The sequence below is a fragment of the Gossypium arboreum genome, chromosome 3 (genome assembly GCF_025698485.1).
Source record: "Gossypium arboreum isolate Shixiya-1 chromosome 3, ASM2569848v2, whole genome shotgun sequence".
Taxonomy (NCBI): domain Eukaryota; kingdom Viridiplantae; phylum Streptophyta; class Magnoliopsida; order Malvales; family Malvaceae; genus Gossypium; species Gossypium arboreum.
Genome location: NC_069072.1, coordinates 42270527 through 42298433, shown reverse-complemented (window position 1 = coordinate 42298433; position 27907 = coordinate 42270527). Strand labels below are relative to the sequence as shown.

The 27907-nt window shown below is 33.7% G+C and overlaps 1 long non-coding RNA gene across 1 annotated transcript; it reads left to right on the top strand.

The window, feature by feature from the left end:
* Window positions 1–2367: 2367 nt before the first annotated feature.
* On the top strand, window positions 2368–3953 carry LOC128290128 (uncharacterized). The gene is made up of 3 exons (XR_008279771.1): window positions 2368–2464; window positions 2552–3254; window positions 3487–3953. It is a non-coding gene; the product is annotated as an uncharacterized LOC128290128 (long non-coding RNA).
* The last annotated feature ends 23954 nt before the right edge of the window (window positions 3954–27907 follow it).

Sequence of the window (27907 nt, the reverse complement as noted above, 5' to 3'; positions counted from 1 at the left end):
CATTCGTTTAGAACTTAATTTTGTTTCCATGAGAAACAAAATTCTGGGTTTAATAGCTCTCAACTTGTTCTTTAGCCTATTAATAGTTCGGGGCCTCCCCAAGCCACGAACGTTCCAGCTTATTATTTTTATTGTGATCGACTGCTCTGTCCATCAGAGCTAGCCATTAAATCGATGGCGCCATATTCCACATTAAAGCCCAAAGGATCATTCGTACTAATCACAAGCCTCTGCCATTTCTTCCCTTCCACAGCTGTTAATGAATCATTTTCCTCCTCCACAACCATTTTTATAGGCCCATTTTCCAGCCCATCAACAAACGAAATACTTTTGCCCAAGCTGCTACCATTATTATTTCCATTAATAGAATACTGTTGATTGGATCCTAATGGAATTAAATTGGGATTTGACATTTTATCCCCAAAATCTCTCCCAAAATTACGGCCAGAATTCATCTCCCAATTAATACTATTGCTGTGATTGGGACTTCCCATATTTTCAACTTGGCATTGCAAACCATCAGCTTCACGCAACCACCTACTCACCACCGTACTCCGCTGTCGTGGCACCGCATGTAGAGATAAATCCCATTCAAAAATAATAATTTTTGAGGTTCAATTCTCAACCGAAATGGACAGTAGCTCTCATCATACCCCAACTTACCACAAATGAAACAAAATAGACTTAACTTTTTATATTAAAAATGAGCATAAACAATTAACGCTCCACCCACTTGAATCTTATTTTTGCGCTTCAACGGCGCCGTAACATCCAGACGAATACGGATATGCATATAAGTTTTATTGCCTGAAAACGAAATGGAAGTATCATAATCAAGAAAATTCCCCAAAAAGTCACCAAATTGCCTAGCTATTGATTCAGAAATTAGCCCTGTAGGTAATTCGTGAATTTGAACCCAGAACTCTGAGAAGTTTAACAATAACACTGACGGATTTTCTCCTTTTTGGATTCGGTGCAGTAATAGCAAATGACTGTTGAAGAACCATGGCGTGCCAGCAATCACCCTTTGGACATCAACCTCATTGAATAATTGAAAAATGTAGCATTTATTCCCAAGATCCGTTATGCAAATCCCTCCAATGGGATGCTAGAGGTCAGCCATAGTGTTACGTAGAGTAGGGAAATAGACCATACTGTCTGTTAAGCAATGCCCCACTAGACTGAACTGAAAACTTTGCTCGATTACCGCTGCTTCCTCCTATAATGCCTCCTCCTCCTCATCCAATATACTCAAGTTGGCTAACTCGTCTTCCATAAATTGTACCACAGTAAACACCAACATAGAAGCAAGGAAAAAACAATACCAGTCTCAACAAAAGTAAAAAAGAAGAAAAAATGAACTGTGTCAAAAGACAGACAAAGAAAATATGTCAAAAGACAGAAAAATTTTAATAATAAAAATAATATCTTTTTGAATGTTATTGTGTCAAAGGTAAAAAAATTTAAGCCCCTAACAGTAAAATATTTTTTATCTTATAAATACCCTCTAATTATTTTTTTTCATTCACATCCTTCTCTCAACTTTCTTGTTTTAAATTTTTTGATATTCTCTTTTAAAAATATTAATATTTTTTAATTATCTTGTTTCAAATCAACTTCTCAAGAAAAACCACATCTCTAATCCGCTTTGACAACAAGTATATTTCTGCTGCCCAAGCAGTAATGGTAAGACAAAATTTTAAATTTTGTTATTTCCAATTATGTTAAATTTAATTAATTTTTTTAATTTGATTTTTTTATTGTGTAAATAGGCAGATGATCGTGTTCTAAAGGGCTTTATTCATAATATGGGAAAGCTAGCGATCCTTGAAATTCGTGGTCACTTGCAACAGGCTGGATTCTTGCATGTGTCTTGCATGATCGGGGGCTACAAACTCGATCTTAAACTAATCACTGCATTGGTAGAAAGATAGAGGCATGAAACACATACTTTCCACCTTTCATACAGCGATTGTACAATCACACTCGAGTACGTAATGCTACAGCTTAGTTTGCCAGTGGTTGGGCTAGTCATCATGGGATCAACGGTCGTTCCGGGTATAATGGACCTCTGTTGAGCAGTGTTAGGGAAGGTCCTGTATAAGTTTGAAGGTCGTCGGATATCAATCAACTAGTTGTAGAATAATTTCGACAAGCTCCCTCAAGATCAAACGGAGGAGGTCATAGTACAATACGTTAATCAAGGCATTTTAATGCTAGACAAATCTCAAAATTTGGTGCACGTAAGTTGGCTACTACATCTAGTGCACTTCAATGAATGTGGAAAACTAAGTTGGGAATTGGCCGTCTTATCCATGTTATACTAGGAGATGTGTCGAGCCATGATATCAAATAAAATGTTGACCAATAGTTGTCTGCTCTTGTTATAGTCGTAGGCTTAATGGCGACTACCGTTTCTACGTACCAAAGTGACCAACCCATACATATTCCCGTTGGTGATGAGGTAAACATCATTTAATAGTAAATACGTAGTTTGTACAGTAAATTTTTTTATTTATTATACATTTCAACTAACATATCGCTTGCACAGGTGGAACCATGGGCTGAGTTACGTGGGATTGCCCGAAGAATTGGAAAATTTTAGGTTGTTGTTAGATAACGCTCGGAAGTAGAGGTTAGTTACTTATTCCTTTGAACCTATATTAATTACATAATAATTCGTAAAAAAAAATCCGTACATAATGATATTTACAATTTTAGTTTTCAGTTTGAATGGATGTCGTACACCGACAACGATATCATTTCTTACATCCCATCCAAAGTGTTGGAAAATCGGGAGATGTGGGACACCAATATGCCATTAGTAGTGTACACAACAATGGAAATACACGAATCAGACCGAATATTACGGTAGTTCAGGTGGAGGAAATGTATTTTTCCACCACTGTAAGACCTAAAGGAGCTGCACAAGGTGGACATGCATGGGAAGAACGACAACGATTGGTCGTAGCGGCACAGGGAGCACATTGAGGCTTAGGAGCATAGGATGCAATCCTTACCCATCCGCGAACCATTTTTCTCAGCGTACACAATGGCAGATGTCGAGTACCTGTTGTGCTTTGTACTTGTCGGTAAGTCGTATCTGCTATCCCCGGAGGAGATGAGAAGGCATATTTGGCATAAGAGGCAACGATGAATGCCACAGCAGCAGCATAGGAGGGGATGCGGTCGCACGACGGGATCGTCATTGGCCCCGGTAGAAGAAACACTGCCTGTGTCTATGCAATATATGGGTCAGTTCACTCCACTTATTCCGATTCATTACACTAACCCCCTATTTTTTCATAAGCACCACAGCACTACGGACCACTTCTGTAAGTGGTCGGTTCTTCTGCTCCCACAAGAACATATTTCCCTATACCGATGTCCATCGCATATTTCACCCCTCTATCAAGCTAGATGCTTGACCATGCACTGCCACCAATGATGATATTAACGGCAATACAATACTCGACACCAATGCAGATGCCCATATAACACTCGATACCAATGTCGATAACTGAGGCAATGTCTACGTACCTGAGATTTGGGGCACCTTATGGTTACGTGTTTATAATGACCCAAACACTGTCCATATCACTATTTTGCCAAGGTGGGTCATTGGTGCAACCATTTCTCGCTAGAGTGTCGGATATAAGATCGAAGGCTAGGACCTGCAATAACCGACCACGGAGGATAAGGATGACACTAGCGAACCTGAAGAAGAAGGCTAGAGGGCATTGATAGGTGGGAGTCCTAGTGAGGATGACACTGAAGATAAAGTTTACAGGCTCGTACCTTCGAATACACCTCCCGTTGTATGTAGAAATCCTCCACGCAACCGTCGTCCACTGTCTTGCAGTACGCATTCTCCCTAATAACATGGTTAATGTATTTTTGTTGTTTTTAATATTACGATGAAAATATATACAAAAGTAAATAAATCCATACACTGTTTCACTTGAACATTACATTTGTCTTCGTTTCTTTGTAACATGAGTCATGCGTAAGTTAACAATACGTAACAAATTTCAATTTCCTAAATAAAGAAAGCACTGCATCCGCAATATTATTTAGAACAAAATAATCCTATTGACCCTGAGGCCCCAATGTATCCTTATACATAAAACATGTTGTCTTTGCATGCCCTGAGTTTCTACAGTACCCGTATAATCTCTATTGATTGTTCCTTTCTCGAATATCCATGTTGTTCCTCATCTTTGTGGAATTCGGGTGACCTTTTGAGATACGACACAACTCCTTGTTCGGTGCCAACTCGTACAACGCATTAAATACCGACAACCACATAGTTTCATCTGGAACAACCGAGAATTCAATCTTCACACACTATGAATTCGTTCTAGTCGGTAAACGTCGTTGATGTAAGGCGCATACTCTATTCAAACCTTCGGGTATTGTAACAACCTAATTTTTAATAGTGTCGGAAACAGTGATTCGAGATCACTAAATCCGACGAGTGAGCTTGAAAATTTAATAAATTAATATTTACGAGTCAAGTATGGTATTAGAAGAATTTTTGAATTAGTGAATTTTGTGATTTAAAAAAATTATTAGATAAATTGGGTAAAAAACGAGGTATCGAGACCTTGAATTTATAAACTGAACCATAAATATTTTAGAAATATTTATGGAGTGTCATTGAGTTAGTATTAAAGTTTTGTTAGAAAATTTTAATGTTTTGATGATTAATTAATTAAAAAGGACTAAACTGAAAAAGGTGTAAAACTTGCTAAAGTGATTAAATAGTCTAATAGAAAATAAAGGAGGACTAAAAGGGAAAATATACCATCTTAAATGGATGAGACGGCATAACGTGAAAAAAATCAAAGATATTTATGTGATTGGGGACAAAATTGGAATTAAAATAAAGTTTATATGGCCAAATGTTATTTTAATAGTTTCTAGACATTTTCTTCATGAATTTTCTGTCAAAAACAGCCATTGAAGAGGGTTTGAGCTGGGTTTTCATATTTTTCATCATGTAAGTTCAATTATTGCTTTTTCTTTGTAATTTTTCATTTTTTGTGACTTTTACAATTAGGTCTACCTATTGAATTCATTAGTTTTTGATTCTATGGGTGATTTTGAAAGTTTCCATGGATGAATGTTGTATTTTTATGATAAATTATCATGGATTTGAACTTTAATTTCATTATATGATGATTTTATTAAGTAATTTTAATAGAAAATAATTTTTAAGACCTAATCGTGAAAAAGTTATGAATTAGAGTTTGGTGTTGAAATTTTATGTATCAAAGGCTGTATAGTAGCCTAAAATAATTACATAAAGTGTTAATTGAGAAAAATTAGCTCAATTGATAGGTAAATTAAGCAGAGACTAAATTGTAAAAATTATAAAATTTAGGGTAAAAGTGTAATTTCAAAAATTGAATGGCATAAATTGTAAAGTAAATTAAGATTGAATTAGGATTGAATTAGATGCTAATGAATAGAAAATTTTACATTATAGATCGAGAATTTGAAGATAAACGTAGAAAAGAGAAAATTACCAATTAGTCTCTGATTTCCTATAACTTCTACAAATTGGCCCAGGTAAGTTCATATGGCTGAATTTTTATGTTCAATTGTGAATTTTGTGAATGATACAAAATTTATAATTGGTGTTTTTTCTATTGAATTATGATAATCGTAACGATGTGAAAATTGAATAGAAAGTTCAAATTAAGGGAAACGCAGGATTGAGTACGTTCATTTAGTGATCAGTGATGAATTGACGGATAAGACCATGGTTAAACCATGGAAAAGTGTGAAATGTGAGACCATAGCGGGGCTATGGCACTGTGAAAGTGAACGTAAGACCATGATTGAACCATGGCAGTTATATATGTGTGCAAGTGTAATACCATAGCTAAGCTATGGCAATGTGATAAAGTGTGTGATCATGGAAAAGCCATGGTAGAATGTGTGCAAGTGTAAGACCATAGCTAAGCTATGACAACGTGATAAAGTGTGTGATCATGACAAAGCCATGGTAAAATGTGTGCAAGACCAAAGCGAGAATGTGGCATCAAGCTAACGACGTACTCAATTCCATAAGACGTTCCCTAATTTGACAAGTATTGATAAGTGTTAATTGAATTTAAGTGTTTGGATTTAATTAGATGTTGATATTGAGCTCAATTAAGTGAATTCACTACAGAAAATAGGTTTTTAGCGGCGTTTGAATGAAAAACGCCACTAAAGAATGAGCATTAGCGGCGCTTTTAGAAAACGCCGCTATACGTACACCTTTAGCTGCGCTTTTTAGAAAACGCCGCTAATGCTTGATCTTTAGCGGCGTTTCAAAAAAAACGCTGCAAATTAATTTTGTAAAACGCCGTCGTTTTGTATTGAGATTTTAGTGGTTTAGCGGCGCTTTTTTAAAAACACTGCTAAAGATCGAGTATTAGCGGCACTTTTTTAAGAAACGCCGCTATAAGTACACCTTTAGCGGCGCTTTTTAATACTCGATCTTTAGCATCGTTTTTTGAAAAAGCATACAAAAATAAAAAAAATTAAAATACTATTATTTAAAATAATTTTAAAGATTTTTGGTATATGACTAATTGTTTTTAATTTATATGTTAAATATTTTCTTATATAATTGTAAAAGAGATTGTATTAATTTTAAAATATTAAATTAATTATCATTATAGTTTAGGGTTTACGATATATGGTTAAGGATTTAATGTTTATGAGTTACTATTGTAAGGTTTATCGATTATGAGTTTAAGGATTATGGTTTATGGTTTATGGTTTATGGGTTAAAGGTTAGGGTTTAAATTTTAGGGGGTTGGGGTTTAAGGTTTAGGGTTAAGGGTTAACGGTTTATGTTTTATGGTTTAAGGTTTAGGGTTAGGGATTTAGAGTTTAGATTAATTAGTGTTTTTTAATTTATATATTAAATAATTTCTTATATAATTGTAAAAAGATAATATTAATTTTAATATATTAAAATTATGATTATAGTTTCAATTATTTAAGAGATAATAGATAAATTTTATATATATTAAATGGTTTAGGACTTAAGGTTTACTTAAGATTTGTTAAATGATGAAATTTTTACAATCAATTAATATTTTATATTTAAAAATATTTAATCTAAACTATTTGATATATTTAAATATTAGATTTAAAAAATTGATAAATAAATAAAAAAAGTAATGAGATCTGGATAGGTAACTATTTATTTTGGATAGGACCGAATAACAAATAAAATAAAATACAAAAACTAAAATCATTCCACATCGAATTCTAGCAAAATAGTTATATTTTAGTTAGGAAGAAATATCTCTAATGAAATGGAGATTAGATCGAAAAAGAATAATATAAAATTATGATTAACGTCTCAATCTTTAATAAAAATTTGATATGTGAGAGATTGATTGCTTACATTAGATAATTTTAACTTAATAATTAATTACAACCATTTAATTATTTGTTTTCTTATTAAAATACATAATATTTATTTTCGAATACTTGATTTTTATTTATAAAACCAATTTATAAAAATAGTAATAATAAATATTTTATAAAATTATTTAACTAATAATTTTTAATAGATAAAATTAAAAACTTTTAGTAGAAAAAACGGTATTATTTAAAATGAAATGATTTGTTGCGACATTTTTATAAAAAAAACGCCGTAAAAGAATGTATTTTTATAAAAAACGCCACAAAAAATCATCTCAGAAAGGCGCAGTTTTATTCCCAAATTTTCCCCAATAAAACCCCGAATTTTTTCCCCTAATATCCTCAAAACACTCCCAATCTCACCCCTCCATTTTTCTTTTCAATCAAGAAACTCTCCAGCAGCAGTCTTGATTTGATTTCCAGTTAGACTCTGAGATAGAAGAGATGGCAGTGAACCAGACGGCAGCGTTGAAGGTGGGGTTGTGTCTATTGGCATTTCATGGAAGGACTGCAATACAATAGCCTCGATCTCGTAACTCTAAAGCCTTCCTATTTGCTACCAGTTTTGGTAGTTTCAAGAAGCTTATTTTTTGCTTTATTCCTCAGACGAAGTCATCAGTCTCACAAAGGAAGAAATTTCAACTTGTTTTTTACGTCTAAACGAAAAAAATAATGCCTAACATTGTTTCAGAGGTAAGTTTAGATCCACATTTCTTCCATTTTTCTATCTCTCTTTCTAGGGTTTTGTTTGTTTGTTTCTAAGGAAATGGAAGAAGCGGAAAAGAGCTTGGAAAGCTTAATGAATCTGAGAAATTCTTGAAGTTCCATTGAATTCAGTTGACTGCGGTTAAATATACTAATTTCAGTTGAGGTTGCTACTGTTTTGTTTTGCTCTTTCTTTCGCTGGAGAAACAGAACACGAGATTTAACTTTTAGTGATTGTTTGAAGTGATATTAATTCAGTGGATAATTAGTTTAAGCAGATCTTTACAATTAGCTTCTTAGTGTTGTTTTCGTTGCTTGTTTTATTCATTTAAAAGAGTTAAAACCGAAGAACGATATGTTGTGAATTAATTGGGTTCAAAATTAGGCGGTTGCTTTAGAATGCTGGATTTTTTTAACTATATTGATTTTGTTTGGTTTCTCTAATTAGCAATAGAGAGCGTAAGTTTGATTCCTTGTACGAGTTTGATGTAACATGGCTACACTTCAGTTACTTGTTTGTTTGGTTTAATCTGCTTTTGTTTCAACAGCAAACTGACTGATGCTGTGATTGCGTGTGATAAAATTGTTTGTTGGTGTTGTTTGCAGCACTTGCTGCGAAGAGGAACAGGTATCAAAGACAGAAGTCATTGATGCTGCTTGAAATGGAGAGTCAGCACGCCAAGGGGTTACCATCAGTTCCCCTCAACCCCCATTAGTAGTCAAACAGCCAGCTTTGGAAAGGTGACATTACTGGTTTTCGTAGTTTTCCGCTCACACATGAAGAGGATATATGTATAGATTAGAGGGAGCGCATGCAAATGAAATGCAGTGCAGTTATATAGGGAATACCATAAAATAAAACACGTGAATGAATTTCTATACTGAAAAAGGAAAGAAAAAGACAAAAAAACCAAGAGTTGGTGGATTTGGATTTGACCAACGAAATGGGGCCTTAGAAAGTCGCATTCGCTGTTGAAATGCATTGTATCTCAATTTGCCTTATAGTTTTTCCCATTGATCAACAAAAGGGTATAAGGAGGTCAGTGTATGTGTTAGTCATAACCCTTTTTTTTGTGTGTGTGTGACATTTGGTGAGCAATGCAATGCATGGGGTCATAAATATCCGCACTTGGATTATGTAAATGAGACCACTAATTTATTGCCAAGAGGTCCAGGTTGATTCTACTTAATTTTTTTTACGTCACTCTTGTTTCAATACTCATTCTTTCACCTCTGGATTTAGGATTTATATTTGGTTGTTTCTACAATCAATTGTAGAATTGTTAACCGTCGTGTATGAGTTGTGTCGTTTCCTCGGTAGTTCATTTGATTGCCCAAGGTTACATGTCTTCTGAATAATTCTTTTTCCCTCTATCTGATTTGAGTTATTTTTGTTGGTTTGTATAAAGAAAAAGGGATCCAACAGAAGAAATGTGGTAGTGAATTTTTTTTCCTATCTTCGCATTAAAAAAGGATTACTAATAAATTATAAAAGGTAGAAAATTAGTTTAATTACAAGTATGATTTGACATTTTCATTTTCTTTACTTAAAAGGTAGAACTTGCTCTTTCTCTGTATATCTGTATTGTAATAGTCATATGAGCTCTTGTATGGGGCATTTTCATCATTACATGAGCAAAGTTATTTTTTGACTTGTACAATACCATTATAACAGCCATGAACTGGAATTACATGTGATATTAGTAACTTGTACCAGCCCTTAAGGCTTCGACTTTACTTAAAACAGGAATTACATGTGATCTTTGGCAATTTTGCCCAGCAGAATTAAGCTAATTTTATGGTTCTATCTTTAATTAATGCAGGACTGAGCAGTGCTTCCTTTACAGGTCAGTTTCCTGTTTCTTTGTCATGGATGGATGTATTTATTGGAATATGGCACTAAGTAACTTAATACAAAGAAATTTTACATTTGTTTTTCTATGCCTTTTAGATCACCTCTAATTTTATTATACAAAGAATTAGTAACTTAATACAAAGAATTTGTGGAAGTTTTAGTCGGTGTTGGTTCTGCTCGTATCAGGGATCTGTTTAAGAGAGCCAAGGTGATAATGCTATAAGTTTCTTATATTTGATTGCTAAGGCAGCATGTAGCTGTTAATTGTTGGGCATATGATAATAATTAGGGAACAGATAAAATGTTGCAGATGGTTGGGCCACCTATAATCAGCTTGCTGTATTTTCTGTATTATTTTTTTTTTATGTTATAAGTGCAGATTCCTTTTATTTTATTTACAGATACTTGGTTGTGCTATGTACTTTGTGTAATTTGTTGAGAAATTTTTATCTTTTGCATTTAAATAAACCATCAGTTATATTCATTGATGAAATTGATGCTTTAGCAACTAGGTATGATAATCTTATTGCTACTCCTATCCCTTCTTTTTCTAATGCAAGAATTTGTTGAAACCACACCATTTGTTGACATCTGAAGGTGAATGCTTTAGCAGATATAGTTTGCAACTAAGCATTAATATTTTGCGTCTGATTTAAATCAAGTGATTGGAAATGGAAATATAGTTGCCTTGATTATCTTTTATGGTATTTTATAAGACACTGAGAATGAGCTACATTCGGTACCTTTTATAGGCCAATTATCATTGCAATTATGAGTAGGAAGATAACTATAGATGAATTTAGTGGGGAGGAGAAAAACATAGCTGTCTTTAAGATCATATGTAAATGATTTTCTCTCTTTCTTTCTATCTGATCAGACGTCAGGGGATTTTCAAGGAAACAACAGACCACCTGTATAATGCAGCCACTCAAGAGCGGGAAACTACTTTGAATCAGCTACTAATAGAGCTTGATGGGTTTGATACTGGCAAAGGTGTTATATTTTTGACTGCTACAAATCGTAGACTTCTCAGGCAAGGTCGTTTTGATCGCGAGGTTAGTTTCCATCACTTGAATAGAAGATCTAATTAGGTAATATATCTCATCAATACAAAAATATATTCGAATCACTTTATCACCCATCACTTGATCTAATTAGTTAATAGCAGATCTAATTAGTTAATTTCCATCACTTGAATAGAAAATTTTATTATATTACATTTTTAGTATTAAATTTTTCATGAAATTATAATAATTTAATAAAATCATTTTTACCCATCGATTATCATAATGTATTTAGTTAAACAATTAGTAAATATTAAAATGATAACAAGTGGAGAGTCGACATATTATCTTTTTATTGTAAAATATGCATATGTGTAATTAATAAACACTTCTCTATTTAATTAAAAAATAAAAATAGTGGCCAAATAAAATACTATAAGGTAATACTCATGACTTTTAAAATATGTGAAAATAGAATAAATTATCTTAAAAAGGCTACAGTCATCACACAAATAATTTATTAATTCAATATATTGAATCTGATTGATAATTTTGAATTAAGAAATCTGATAGATTATACAAATTTTTAAACACTCAAAATTATAATTACTAATTTGAAACTTTTGCTGTAGAGAAAATGAACATATTAAACTTGGCAATCTATTTAATCACAACTTTAAACTTTTAATCCATTAATATAAAAATTGTACTAATTATAGTTAAAATACCAGTAAAGCATTTGTCATGTAATTTCATTATTTGGTTTCGAGGGATAAAAGATATTCTGGATTCCTATTTGACCTTTTCGGCCTTTGTGCTAAATTTGTACCACCAGCCTTAATGGTCTCTCCCTTTCTTTATCATTTCTATTCTTGCTACTTAATTATCAAAAATGGGTGCACCAACAGAGTCAGGCCTCGATCTCGATGAACAGATCTCGCAGCTGATGCAATGTAAGCCACTTTCGGAGCAGCAGGTACTTTTTTTTCACGATCTGTTTGTTTCTCAAGAAAGTATGGAAATTTTGAGCACTTAATTTAATTGTATAATTATTTTAATAGATTAGGCTATATTTGGCTATGAAATGAATACCAAAACGATTTTGAATTGAATTTGTTTTAAGATATTATTCCAATAGCATTAGTTTCTATCGCCTTGTGAACTTTTAGTTATAATTAATGAAAAAAAATCAGCTTTTTTCTCTCTTCCATTTAAAACATTTATATATTCTTTTGATTTATTTGATGTAGTTGATTTCGAAAGAACTTGGTGTATTTGCACGAGAACTTTTGTGTGTTCGCTGCAAGACTTTTCTACGTTTTACTTGTATTGTTTTGTTCTCAGGTTGATCAATAGAAGTCCTCGTTTTTCTTCCCTGTTTCATCTAGGTTATAATTGGTTGTAACTCTGTTTTTGTGTTATCTTGTTTAGGTCAGAGCATTATGCGACAAGGCATAAAATATGCATCTCAAAGACTAGATACATTTGCATGTGTTAGGTATAGAAAAGGTGTTTCCATTTTGGTGTTAAGATTTTATGCAGTGTAGTTGCTTACTGTCTTACACTATGTTGTCCTTTTAGGCAAAATGGTTGAACAAGCAATTGAGCAAATTATGGCCTTTTATTGCAGAGGTAAGATACTTGTTCTTATATATATTTTTGCTATAAGATTCATAGTAGTTGCTGGTTATTTATTTCAAAAAATTTGAGAGAGGCTTTTGTGTAATCGAGGTTTTCCACCTTAATGAGATGAAATTTAGGCAGGTTGTTCAACTCTTTTGGTGCTTTCCGAAGGGAAAATAATTGAAATTGTTCTCTATGTAACTTACAATTTAGTATTTTTTTCACAGTAGATAAAACAGTATTAGACTATTGTGTTAGTTGTTCGCAATATTAAGCATTCTGAGCATCAATATATTTAGATATTTTGAGGTTTAAAACTGAACTCAGGGAAGAAATAAAGATAAAATTGAACTCAGGAAAATGCTTTGCCATGAGCTGCTTTCTGTTTGACTTGTTTACATATCTAAATAATAGATTGTTTGAGGATAGGCCATGGATTTGGTGATATTTTTATTTAAACTATGTAGGTTTTAGATGCAACCGCCTGTACATGTAAAGGCACATGATTAATAACATGATCAATGACTTTTGTCGAAACAAATTCTAATTCTTGCATTATGGTGGCATTATTAAAAATTTATCTTTTCATATCATAATTCAAAGAGATCAGATAATGTGCTTTGACATATGTGGCTTTGAGGGTCGTATAAGTGATTTTCTTATTGGCCTGACTTTGGCTTATAGGTGCATACTTTGGCTTTCTGTTTCGGTGTTTTGGATTCTCTGGCGGTTGAATTGAAAGCATTAAAGGACTTCTCTAAGTTATATGTAGGCATTGCAATACTTTGGCTTCACATAAGCTTGAACCAGCCCTTTGTTGTATATTGTTTCTTCTTTTTTTTGATCTTTTTCCTTTGATTAATGAGAGGTGATGATGAATTGGCATTCTTTTCTCACGAGGATGAATTTTGTTTTAGAAATTGTAATACTTTATGTGTTTGTGTGTGTTATTTTTTATGTATTAAATTACATATTGAATCAATGTTTATGTATTAAATTTAAATTCATTAATTTTTATATTTAGTTTTGAAGTTTAAATTTTAATGGAAAATTTAATTTAATTAATATTTTTATTTATCCTTAAAAGTATATAGTTTAAATTTCAAAATTTAAAAATTAAACACAATATAATATTTAAAATAGAAATAAGTATTATTTAATTAAAATAAAATAATTTTTTAAAAGGTTATGATTTTTAGCGGCGTTTGTGGAGAAAGCACTGTTAAAGGTCATGACTTTTAGCGGCGTTTTTTTCATAAACGCCACAAAATGCTAGCGGCGTTGTCTTTAACGGTGTTTTTTGCGGCGTTTGTAAAAGCGCCGCAAATAGTTTTAACGGCGCTTATAAGCGCCTTATAGGCCCAAAAAAACGCCGCTAAAAGCCTGTTTTGCTGTAGTGATTCATCATTTGAGATTGTGTGTGACAGGGAACTTTAGTGAAAACTTGTTATTTGAATTGTTATTGTAATTTGGTAAGTTTTATGTTTTGAGCCTATGAGCTTACTAAGCTTTCATAAGCTTACTTCTGTGTGTTAATGTTTTGTGTAGATTGACATGAGTTGGGTGGATCGGATCAACACGTCGGAGCACACTATCCACATTTTACCGGTAGAATTTTATGATACAACTTTTGGTTTATATGGCATGTATAGGATTGAATGAAAAGAAAGTGAATTTGTAATGTGGTTTTTAATGGCTCTTACACATATATATTATTATATATATATATATATATATATGTTGAATAGAATCTAAAAGTAGTCAATAAATGAAATTATATGGTTAAGTTTATTCAAGTGAATTATGTGAAAACACATAGGTCTAAAACTTGTATTAAGATTTGTGTTGCCTGATTGATTGGAGTATTTTGACATGTGAAAGTATCATATGCAGGTTAATTGAGTAAAGGGTGAGAAAAGTAGCCTTAAAATGGCATATTTTCGTCCACACAAATAGACACATGGGCATGTGTCTAAGCCGTGTGTCATACATATGGGCATGTGATTTGGCTGTGTGTCTCCTACATCTTAAATATGTAAAATAGAATGCTCAGGATTGAGCATACGGGCAGAGACACGAGCGTGTGTCTCAGCTGTGTGAGTGACACAGTCTTAGACACAGCCATATGATTTGGCCGTGTGAAAACTGCACTTAAACTATAAAAATTAAATTAACCACACGGCCTAGCACACAGGCGTGTGACTTCAATTTCTTCATGCATTATAAGTCAGAGAATTACACGGGTTCGGGACACGGACGTGTGTAGCCACACGATTTGTTCACACAGGCATGTCCCTATACCACATGGGCGTGTGGGTATTGTTCATAAATTTTTTTTATAATATCACAAAAATTTCTCAGGGACTCTGGTTTAGTCCCGATTCAATTCCTAATGTTCATATTGGGCCTCGGGGGCTCATTTAAAGGTCAATATGGTTGAAATTGGAAATGAATAGTATTTTGTTCTGATTTATCTGTATTTATTCTATAAATTTTAGTAATACTCTATAACCCTATTCCGGTGAAAGATACAGGTTAAGGGTGTTACAATTATCCTGAAAAGCTACTTATACCCTCGATAAGAAAGAAAATTTAGTTAGAGAAAGCGCACCTAGCAACGTGTATTTTTGAGTCTAACGCTTTCAAAATTTCTTTAACAAAATTTTTTCTGCCCAAAATTAAAAGTCTGACACTTTGAAATTTTCAGCTGCTTTAACCACATTTCAAAAATATTCTTCACTTCTGTAATGCGTTTTCAACAAAAGAAATTTTTCTTTTTTTCAAATAGACTCTTCACTGTGCCTATAAAAAGGGTCACACACACCAAGCTTCATTAGCCCTCAAACATCTTCTACCACACACTCTCCACCTCTACTCATTAAATCATTTTTAGGCGTTAACAATTTTCGTCACTAAAAATATTTCTTTAATGTTTGAGGTATTCTTGAGTTGGCGGAGATACGATATCGCTTCGAGCCACACACGTTTCATATATCATGCAAATTGAAGATCATTACCTCCAAAGCCTATCTTAGGGAAGTTAAGTTCGAGTTGATTTTGCTTTCTACAATCATAGGTGGGAAGTCTACAAGGAGGTCTCACTGCCGTTATGCGATAATGGATCAGGGTATAATGGGGGAACCAGTTGACGGTCGTTACACGAACATGAGCATCACTTTTTAGATACTAAAAAATGATGCCTTATAAATACCATACAGAAGTTTGAGGGCATATTCATATGGAAAAACTCTAGCACTTTCTGCTATAATCGGTGTAATTTTTTTCTCTATTTCCAAGAAACTAGTACCTTTAACCTTTCTTCTTATTCATAGGCTATCACCGTCATGGACGCAAGAGGACTTTCAGGCGGGGAGCGACTATTGTGGTGCAGTAAAAGTGATGCTCCTTTCAAGGCAATGACATTTTTCTTTATAAAACAAGCCATTAATAACTATAATTGTTGCCGCGCCGACCCAAGTTTGACCTTTACTGTGCCAGAACATCCACTCTCCACCTGAGAACCCTCTTGTGTCCACCTCGATGTCAGCCTTCTGATAAGAATAAAAGGTCAAAGATATCAGTTGCTTGGAAATAAAGAAAAAAATTACGTTGATTACACTAGAAGTCCCAAGAGTTTTTTTTGTATGAATATGGAATCAATCTTATGTATGGTATATATAAGACATCATTTGCGGGTATCCAAAAAGTTTGAACTCCAAATCGCTTAACGACCGTCACCTGACCTTTTGGTTATACTCGAACTCGTGACCAGATCACGGCCACTGAATGAAACCTTCACTTAGACTTCGACCCCTGATCGTATCAAGCATTATTACCTTGAAACCATATTTCCCCACGATGGGTTTCTAAGGTTATGATCCTATCCCTCCATGACATATGAAATGTATGTGTTCTGAGGCGCATTATCACATCCCTAACCCCCTAGATCTACCTATAAACTTCTACGATTTTAGTCAAAAACCCTAAATCCTAGAATACATACCAAACCGTAAACCCTAACCCTAAAAAAATTAAAAATAGCTAGGGCTTTTAAAAGAGATAAAGGGAAAGCACGCCCAGTTGGATGCGCTTTCCCCTTCTCTCTCCTAAAAATGACCTATTTCCTAAAATAAAAAATGCCCAAAGGCCTAATTAAAAAAGTCGACATTTTTGTGCTAATTTTCTGTAATAATCATACAAAAATAGGTAGATCAGTACAAAATATACCTTAAACCCCACTAACTACAAATAACAATTTTCTATGACAAATTTTCTCTTATTATTATTGTATATTCATACAAATCATAAAATTATTCATATATTAGAAATTAGATTTAATTAAAACCATATTAGTGTATCTAAATCAATGAAAAAACAAACCCGATACTTCTTACAAAACAATTATAAGAAATTTTAAACCTTTTCTATGTTTTCACCTAAACGAGAGATTTGATTGATCTTGATCTTTTAACCCTCATGTTTTGTTATTTACTAATGGGCTTGAGTAAATGAATCTTAAAATTATGATTGGGTTTTATTGGGTATCGATATTATATACTCCTCCGCTTAAAGAAGATCGATGATATTATTTTGCAATATGTTTTATTTTTGTGTAGTATTTTAAGCTTCAACTTAAACGTAAGAAGAGCCAAACTTGAAAAACTTGAACAAAAAATAAATAAATAAAAACCTTAAATGACTTTATCTAAATCAAGCCCAATTAATCTAATTGTCAAATCTCCATCAAGCACAAAGGAGGGCATACAATTAATTTAAAAATAAGTTGGGAAAACATTGGCTTACACTACAACAAATAGAAGAAACAATAGTATTTTTTTTCTTTATCTTTGTGGCTTTTTTTTCTTTGTGGATATTGTGATACCACTGAAAGGTGATTTCTAATTTTCAAGTCTGTTGGAGGTATCATGATTCCAATGTTTGGATATTGTGATACCTTTTCCTTTGGTGTCATTTTTAACCTCCAACGCATCCTTACATCACTCAACCACATGTTTGGGCCCCCAATGGCACTATTAGCCAAATTGGGTCTCAAAATGAGTAAAAACGAGGCATTTATACTTATTAACTTGAAATATAAAAATTATAATAAAAAAACTATGAAAAAGATGCTACTTTTCTTGAGAATAAGCTCCTTAAGTATATCAGGAAAGCCTAATTTTCCATATCAAATTACGGTAGATCACCAAGCTGTCTTGGCTGGACAGTCGATTATTACTGATTTGATGAGAGCCCAGAAAAGCCCAACACTCCGGTCAAAAACCATATGATCACTCTTATGGCATACTTTGTCACCGACACTATGGATATGAGGTCAATCTAGACCAGAACACAGAAATAGAGATGGTGTTAAAAAGCTTGTCTAAAGATTTTGCAGGCTTATACTTTGTCACGTGAAACCTTGGGAACAAGAATCTGACACTAATACAGCTCATGAAGGAATTACAATCCTATGATTTAATGTTGATTGGCAGTCAATCGGCCCAAAAAGCAGAAGCTAACTTAGTTATTGCTTCTTCCTCTAAAGGGAAGGGAAAATACCCTAAGAGAAACAAGACTAAGTTATTTGGGCCACCTTGAGTGGAAAAGAAGATAACTAAGAAGTTTAAAGACTTATCTAAGTCTAATTGTTTCTTCAATAACAAGAAATGACACTTCAAGGCAAACTGCAAAGAGTGGAAGGATTACTTTGCCACTAAAGGTAAGGGTATTGAACTCTTTATGATAGAAGCTTGCTTAGTGGAAGATTCAATAGAGCACTAGGTCATTGATTCTAGAGTCGCTAATCATATGTGTGTTTTTCTAAAAGGGTTCAAGGAAATGAAAGATCTTAAAGATAAAAGTCTATCTGTCTATCTTTACGGATCAGAAATAGGACAATTGTGGTAACTGAAGGAATGAGAGATGTACATATTTATTTTGATAATTTTAGGAAGATTATTTTGAAAGACGTTTTCTATGTAACAAGTTTTAAAAGAAACTTGATTTCTATTGCTTGTTTATATAAAAATGGTTTGACCTTAACTTTTAATGATAGTATTGTAATATTCAGAAATTGTAAACTTATCTTTAATGGTTGATGTCAAATAATCTCTATTTTATCAAATCAAATATGTACACACTGTTTGAAATTGAAATTTCGAATAAAAGACTTAAAATTTCTCATTCTAATGAGTTGTACCTTTGGCATTTGAGACTTGGTCATATTAACCAAGAAAGAATCACTAGGCTTGTGAAAGATGACACTTTAAGTTCTTTTAAAGTATTTAATCTTCCACTATATGGATCTTGCTTGAAAGGTAAGATAACTAAGTGATCTTTTAATGCAAAAGGGAAAATGACCATGAAACCCTTACAAATTGTGCACAGTAACATATGTAGCCCCATGAATGTTAGTGCAATAGATGGTTATAGGTATTATGTAATACTTATTGATGATTATTCTAGATATGAGTATGTGTACCTAATGCACCACAAGAGTGTAGCCTTTGATAAATTCAAAGAATTTTGTGCGAAAGTGGAGAAGCAACTAGGTTTACCCATAAAGTCACTTCGATTTGCTCGAGGCGGGGAATACTTATCAGATGACTTCTTAGGGTATCTAATGAAGAATAGGATTCTATGCTATTTAACTCACTAGACACTTTACAACAAAATGACGTGGTAAAGAGAAGAAACTGATGTTGTTAGACATGGTTCATTCGATGTTAAATTATTCGAAACTGTTAATATCATTTTGGGGATATGTATTGCAAACGACTTGCTATATTCTGAATAATGTACCAACTAAGGCAGCAATTAAAACTCCATATGAATTATGGCATGGTAGGAAGCCAAATATAAATATTTAAGGATTTGGGGATGTCCGACCTACATATTGAATAAAGATGCAAGGAAGTTGGATTCATGAATAGAATTGTGCATGTTTGTGGGATATCCAAAAGGAAAAAAAGGTGGTTTGTTTTATAACCCGAAAGAGTAAATTGTGTTAGTTTCAACTCATGCTACTTTTCTTGAGAAAAATGGCATGAATGACTTTAAACCTCGAATAAAGAAGTACTCAATGAACTTTTGGGAAATACACAAAGCCCTATAGAAATAGTTCCATAACCAACTACTAATAGTATACCTACAAATGGTCAATTGCATTGGGTATTTTGTCACAGTGAGAGGGTCTCTCACAGGCACGATTCCAATTGGCGAAAGTGTTTTAAATAGGAAGATGATGACCCACTCACATATGATGAAGCAATGCAAAGTGTTAATTCCAAGCTCTAAGAAATAACTATGGAAGCTGAGATAGATTCTATGGATTCCCACGTAGTATGGGAACTTGTAGACTTACCAGAATGGATAAAACGCATAGGGTGTAAGTGGCCTTACAAGAAGAAAAAAATACGGATGAAAAAGTGGAAACTTACAAGTCTAAACTTATAGCAAAAGCTTATACTCAGAAATAAGGTATCAATTACGAAGACACATTCGCTCCAATTTCCATGCTAAAGTCAATCTATATATTGTTATCCATTGTAGCAGCTCTCGATTACAAGAATTGGAAAATTGATGATATTCTTGCAATGCCCTTACCCGACCTGATCGCTGAGTCTGAGTGTGGAGTATTACAATTGAACCGATTTGGTTTAACATCAAACTTTAATAAAAAAAATTGCCAAAAAATTTTATTACTTTATTACTAATATTTCTTACAATAGGAACCTTAAACCAAACGCATTTTGATTACCTTGAAAATTCAAATTCTAAGAAAACTACATAATTATAACATATCTAACCCCAAGGTGAAGCCTCTGAAGGTACCTATTTATGTGCATGACATCTTACTAACGATGTTGATTGATTTTACAAAGTTTGGCTTGGCCCCTCCTCAAGTTCTTTATTCACCGAACAAGTTTTGTAAACATAGGCCAAAAATCATGTAAGTTCAAAAGAACTTAGTGAGTTTCTTTGCTAATATATATAACTAAGCCACAATCTTACTGAGGTATTAACTAAAAATAAAAACAAACACGCTAAAACTCCAAGTTTTACTTAGTAAATCGTACTTTATCTAGAGTGGCGAACTCCGATACGACTTTTGTATTTCTTTATTAGTGGATAAATCGCTAAACGAGCATTACCTAGTTGAGCTTATGACTAGTCGAATGGTTTGGAAATTTCAAGATTTTTCATTATACTTCAGGATTCTTAATTTTACCTTGCACATTTTACCTTCTTCCCCTCTTTCCACATATTTCTAGTCATGAACAACCACTTACCTTTATCTTGACTCGTAAACCCATAATTTTGAAACTTAGAGAGTTGTTGCCCATATCGTCATCCTCGAATGCAAGTCTGATTGTACTCTTTATCCTTAATATAACTCTCATTACATGATATCATTTAGCTGATTCTCTTATCTCATAATAGTTCTGGCATATTTACTGACATTCCACTTCTAAGGCCACTAGTAAAAAAACTCATGCCATACTGGTAGACTTAACCTTATTTCATCTTTTCTACTCCTACCCTACACTCCGGTTGAAATGTTGTTTGGATTACTCCATTGTAATCCGCCCTATTTGCGATACCTTGCTTTTAAGGTGTAACATGTTTGTCTACAATGGATTGTATTAGCCTAAAGTATCTAGCAGACTAGTATCCAAGCGACCATTTGAGTTTACGATCTCTCTTATATGATGGTTTCCTATAGAACTAACTCTATGGCGAGTATACTTGCAGTAGATTTTCCTCAAAGAGGAATAGTCTTGATAGACATAACTGTCACTTGGATAATCTATATTAGTACATCTTTCTATCAATAAGTTCCAACTAACCCCTCTTTACAGATTAGACTATCTGGAGTACATATGATTGAACCCTCCCGTATAAACTACGATTTTAACGAAGCCTTATACTGGGAGTGAATTTCTCGTTACTCTTCCAAGACCTCCCTGTACATATAAAGTTTCTTTAAGCACTTTTCAACGGTTCTTAATGGTAGATCATTTGTAACGCCCCCACGCCCGAGACCATCGCCGGAGTCGAGCTTGAGGGGTTACCGAACAATATTTATCAAATTAAGAACTTCAAATCATTTATTTCTACATTCATAGCTTTCTAACTACCCGCATCACAGTTACAAGAAAAATCATATCTCAAGTTACGAAACTTGAAATCTAGATCCGTAAATTTTCCCTAAATATAGACTCATATATCTATTTACTAATTTTTTTCTAGAATTTTTGGTTGGGCCAATTAGTACAGTGTATTAGTTAAAGTATCCCGGTTTCAGGGTTCATCGCTCGACCTCTGTGTATTACTTAATCAGATATTTCTCTATACAGAAATTAAATGACTATGAGGTTTGTTTCTCTTAAAACTAGACTCAATAAAGAACCTGTAAATATAAAGAAAAACTTATAATTATTTTTTTAAAATTTATTATGAATTTTTAAATTCAGAACAGGGGATCTAGAAATCACTCTGGCCCTATTTCACAAAAGTTTAAATATCTCATAAAATATAATTTATACGCCTGTTTTGTTCAATCCACATGAAAATAGACTCATTAAGCTTCAATATCATAACTTACTCATGATTTAGTTCCATTTATACTATTTTTAGTGATTTTTCAAATTCATGTCATTGCTGCAGCAATATTCTGTTTTAACGCAAGTTTCATCTTTCCATGAATTTTTATGAACTAGATAACCTATTAAACTTCCATAATATCAAACATGATCTAAATTAGCCATCACCATGACTTATCAATATCAAACATTTTCTCAACCAAACATGGCCATATCATAAAATTATTTACACAAAATAAGTATATTGCTATACATGCCATACTTAAGTTTTACAAGCCATTTACCTAGATGAAAGTCCTTTGGATAGTGTGATCGAACCTTCGACCCGTCCTGATTCCCGAGCTGGCTTGTTCAAAACTGCAGTGAATGAAAAGGAAGGAGTAAGCATAAATGCTTAGTAAGTTCATATGTAAATAACAAGTAACATAACAATACAAATATACCAAACACCTTTAGCATGGTACCACCAAAACATATATCACATCTTTAAACATCATTCATCATCTTACCACCTTATCGTTGTTGTATCTATTTTCAACCCGAGGGTTAAGAACATACCTGTCCAAAGTGTCCATTTCACAACACTTACCCAAAACGTCACTTATATCTTAAGTGCTCTTCCATTAAACTAAAAATTTCACCCGTTGAACACATCGGAATACAACTCGGATACACGGATAATTTGCACATAAGTGCCTCATATGTAATCAAGAAATCATGTAACCCGCCCCTAAGTGAACTCGGACTCAACTCAACGAGTTTGGATGCCTAGTTACATCTCACGAACTCGGACTCAACTCAACGAGTTCGGACATTCGCATCCATAGGTGAACTCGGACTCAACTTAACGAGTTCGGATGCTCAACCATCCTAGTGACATGTCACTTGTATCCTAATCTATTCCTAAGGTTCAAACGGGCTTTTTCCTCGATCTCACATTGCCGTCTTCCATGGAATATCGGAACTGATACTCGGTAGCAATTCATATTTATCAAGTAGTAAACATAATTTGCATATTACTCAACATTAACCACAAAGCATAATATTTCACGATAAAAAAAATCAGCATATCATATAATTAACATCAATAACTTAAAAATAACAATTATGCCACATTATTTACACATGAACTTACCTTGGTACCAAAATATAAAGATTTTGCAATTTAGTCCACAATCTTTTCTTTTCCTCGATCACGACTTGAATCTCGTTTTTCTTGATCTGTAATACCAAATTAATCTTATTTAATACATACATTTATCAAAACAGCATTTAATATGAACTTTAAAAAAATTACACTTTTGCCCCTAAACTTTTGCATAATTACACTTTTGCCCCTAGGCTCGGGAATTAAATTTTATTCCTTATTCTTATGTTTTATAACATGCTGATCACTTTTCCCTTCTATGGCAACATCAAATTCTCTCTCTAACATATACTTGTGACTATTAGGTATTTTTGCCGATTAAGCCCTTTTACTCGTTTTCACTAAAAACCAAGTAGCACAAGTTGTCTAACATAATTTAAAACCCCATATTCTATAATAAAACATCAAATTACACAAATTTCACCTATGGGTATTTTTCCAAATATAAACCCTAGGTTGAATTATTGCTAGCATAAGCTTAATCGAGCTTCCGGGATTCCAAAAACGTAAAGAACATTAAAAGCGGGCTTGGAATCACTTACTATGGAGCTTGGAAGCTTGAAACAAACCCTAGCTATGGAGAACCCTTGAAATTTCGGCCTAATGAAGAAGATGGACAAAATTGGCTTTTAATTTTGTTTTAATTCATTTTAATAACTAAATGACCAAAATACCCTTACTACTAAACTTTCCAAAAATTCCTTCCATGTCCTAATTTTGTCCATGAGCTTAAAATTGGTCAAATTGCTATTTAAGACCTCCTCATTAATATTCCAAAACAATTTCATACTAAAAACTTCTAGAATACAAGTTTTGCAACTTATTCGATTTAGTCCCTACTTTCAATTTAAGCACTTTAGGCATAGAATTTCATCACGAAATTTTCACACAATCATGCAATCATATCATAAACATCAAAATCATTGTAAAATAATTATTTCTATCTCGGATTTGTGGTCACGAAACTACTATTCCGATTAAGCCCTAATTCAGGATATTACAACTCTCCCCCCCTTTTAAGGATTTTCGTCCTCGAAAATCTTACCGGTAAACAGGTGTGGATATTGGTTTCTCATAGTTTCTTCAGGTTCCCATGTAGTCTCTTCTACCCCATGCTTTTGCCACAACACTTTCACAAGTGCAACACTTTTATTTCTTAGTTGTTTGACTTCTCGAGCTAAAATCTTAATCGATTCTTCTCCATAAGTCATATCCGGTCGTAGTTTAACTTCTGTCGGTGAAATTATATGTGAAGGATCCGAACGATACCGACGTAACATAGATACATAAAACACATCATGAATCTTCTCTAATTCAGGTGGTAACGCTAGCCGATATGGTACAGGTCCAACTTTTTCAATTATTTCATACGGTCCAATAAAACGCGGACTTAACTTGCCCTTTCGTCCAAATCTAAGGACTTTCTTCCATGGAGACACTTTCAAAAATACCTTATCACCAACTTGAAACTCCATTTCTTTTTGTTTGAAATCCATATAAGATTTCTATCTATCTGAAGCAGCTTTCAAACAATCTCGAATCACTTTCATCTTTTCTTCGGTTTCTTTTATTAAATCAATTCCATAAATCTGACTTTCCTTGAGTTCAGTCCAATACAATGGCATCCGACATTTACGATCATATAATGCTTCATAAGGTGCCATCTTCAAACTTGTCTGATAACTATTATTATAAGCAAATTCTACCAATAGTAAGTACCTTTCCCAACTATCTTGAAATTCCAATACGCAACATCTGAGCATGTCTTCAAGAATTTGAATTACTCTCTCTGATTGTCCATTAGTTTGTGGATGAAAGCGGTCTTTGAAATTTAACTTTGTACCTAATGCTTCTTGCAACTTTTTCCAAAACTGTGAGGTAAATCTCGGATCTCTATCCAAAATGATTGACAAAGGTATCCCATGAAGTCTAACAATCTCTTGGATATACAATTCAGCTAACTTATTAAGAGAATAATCAGACGCATTAGGAATAAAATGAGCCGATTTAGTCGATCATCAACTATTGCCCAGATGGCATTTTTCTTCCCTGGAGTTAACGGCAACCCTGATATAAAATCCATAGTAATCCGATCCCATTTCCATTCAGGAACCATAATAGGCTAAAGTAATCCCGAAGGTACTTGGTGTTCAGCTTTCACTTGTTGACAAACTAAGCACTTTGATACAAACTCGGAAATATCTCTTTTCATTCCACCCCACCAGTACATTTTCTTCAAGTCATTATACATCTTCGTACTGCCCGGATGAACCACTAAACAACTATCATGTGCTTCATGCAAAATCTTTTGAATCAACTCATCATTTTTCGGTACACAAATCCGATTTTTAAACATCAAACAACCATCAGAACCGATTCTGAAATTTGATCCCGTATCGCTTCACACTGTTTTCTTTTGGCTAGCAAATCTTGATCATTTTTTTGAGCTTTAGAAATCTCTTGTAAAAACATCGGTCTTGCTCTTAACTCTGCTAGAATCGAACCGTCATCTGAAATTTTCAACTGAGTGTTCATAACTCTGAAAGCAAACAACAACTTTCTGCTTAAAGCATCGGCAACCACATTCACTTTTCCCGGATGATAATCGATAACAAGCTCGTAATCTTTCAATAACTCTAACCATCTTCGCTGTCTCAAATTCAAGTCTTTTTGTGACATCAAGTATTTAAGACTTTTGTGATCGGTATATACTCGGCACTTTTCACCATACAAATAATGTCGCCAAATCTTCAAAGCAAATACCACCGCAGCCAATTCCAAATCGTGAGTAGGATAATTCTTCTCATGAGGTTTTAACTGTCTCGAAGCATAAGCCACCACTTTTCCTTCTTGCATGAGTACACACCCCAAACCATTTAGAGAAGTATCACTATACACCACAAATTCTTTACCGATTCGGGTTGTATCAACACCGGTGCTTGATTAATAACTTTTCAATTCTTCAAACTCGTTGACATTCTTCCGTCCATTCAAATTTAACATCCTTTCGAGTAGTCTAGTCATAGGAGCAGCAATTATAGAAAATCCATTTATGAACCGCCGATAATACCAAGCTAGCCCCAAGAAACTTCTAACTTCGATTCGTTTTTGGTGGTTTCAATCAACAATGGCTGAAATTTTACTAGGATCAACCCGTATACCATCACCAAACAATATGACCCAAAAATCCAACTTCCGGAGCCAAAATTCACTTTTACTAAACTTAGCATATAGTCGCTTATCTCTCAAAGTTTGCAAAACTATCCTCAAATGCTCAAGATGCTCGTCTCATCTTTTGAATAAATTAAAATATCATCTATAAACACCACAACAAATCTGTCCAAGTATGGCGAAATATGCGATTCATTAAATCCATAAACACAAGCAGGAGCATTTTTCAACCCGAATGGCATAACTAAAATTCATAATGACCGTACCTTGTTCTAAAAGCAATTTTAGGCACATCGACTCTTTTACTCGCGGTGATAATACCGGATCTCAAGTCAATCTTTGAAAACCATGTCGCTCCTTTTAGCCGATCAAACAAATCATCAATTCTAAACAGCGGATACTTGTTTTTGATTGTCACCTTGTTTAACTGTCGATAATTAACACATAATCTCATAGAACCATCCTTCTTTTTCACAAATAACACGGGAGCACCCCAAGGTGAAAAACTCGATCTCACAAAGCCTTTATCAGTCAACTCTTGCAATCTGCGACTTTAATTCTTTCAACTCTGTTGGTGCCATTCTATATGGAGCAATCGAGATCGAGTGTTCGGTATCAAATCTATACCAAATTCTACTTCCCGATCGAGGCAAACCCGATAAGTCTTCTGGAAATACGTCCGCAAATTCACACACAACCGGCACTGATTCAACTTTCTTTTCAACTTCTTTTGTATTAATTACATACGCTAAATAAGCTTCATAACCCTTTCTCAAATATCTCTGAGCCGACATCGAAGAAATCATACTAGATAATGCCTCTAATTTGTCTGGCTCAACCCGCAGAATTTCACCACTTTCACACTTTAATTCTATAACCTTTTCTTTGCAATTTATTATAGCATCATGCAATGTCAACCAATCCATACCCAAAAGAACATCAAATTCATCAAACGACAACAACATCAAGTCGGCCGGAAAGTAATGACCCCGAATCATTAAAGGGCATTTCTTACTTACTTTATCAACTATCACGCATTTGCCTAACGGGTTCGACACTCTAATCATAAATTCTATGTTCTCAACAGGTATATTCATACTAGACACCAGTTTAATGCATACGTATGAATGAGTAGAACCAGGATCAATCAAAGCAATAACATTAATATTATAAAGAGAAAATGTACAGTAATCACATCGGTGAGGAAGCATCTTCACGCTTTAATAGCATAAGTTCTAGCCGAGCTCTTCCTCGGATCTAATCACGCATCTCGCTACATTCTTATCGCTTGTTTCACTTCCACTTTTCTCGGATACCTTCCCTCGAGTTTGCACCACTAGCTTTTACACTCTGAAATTTTTCT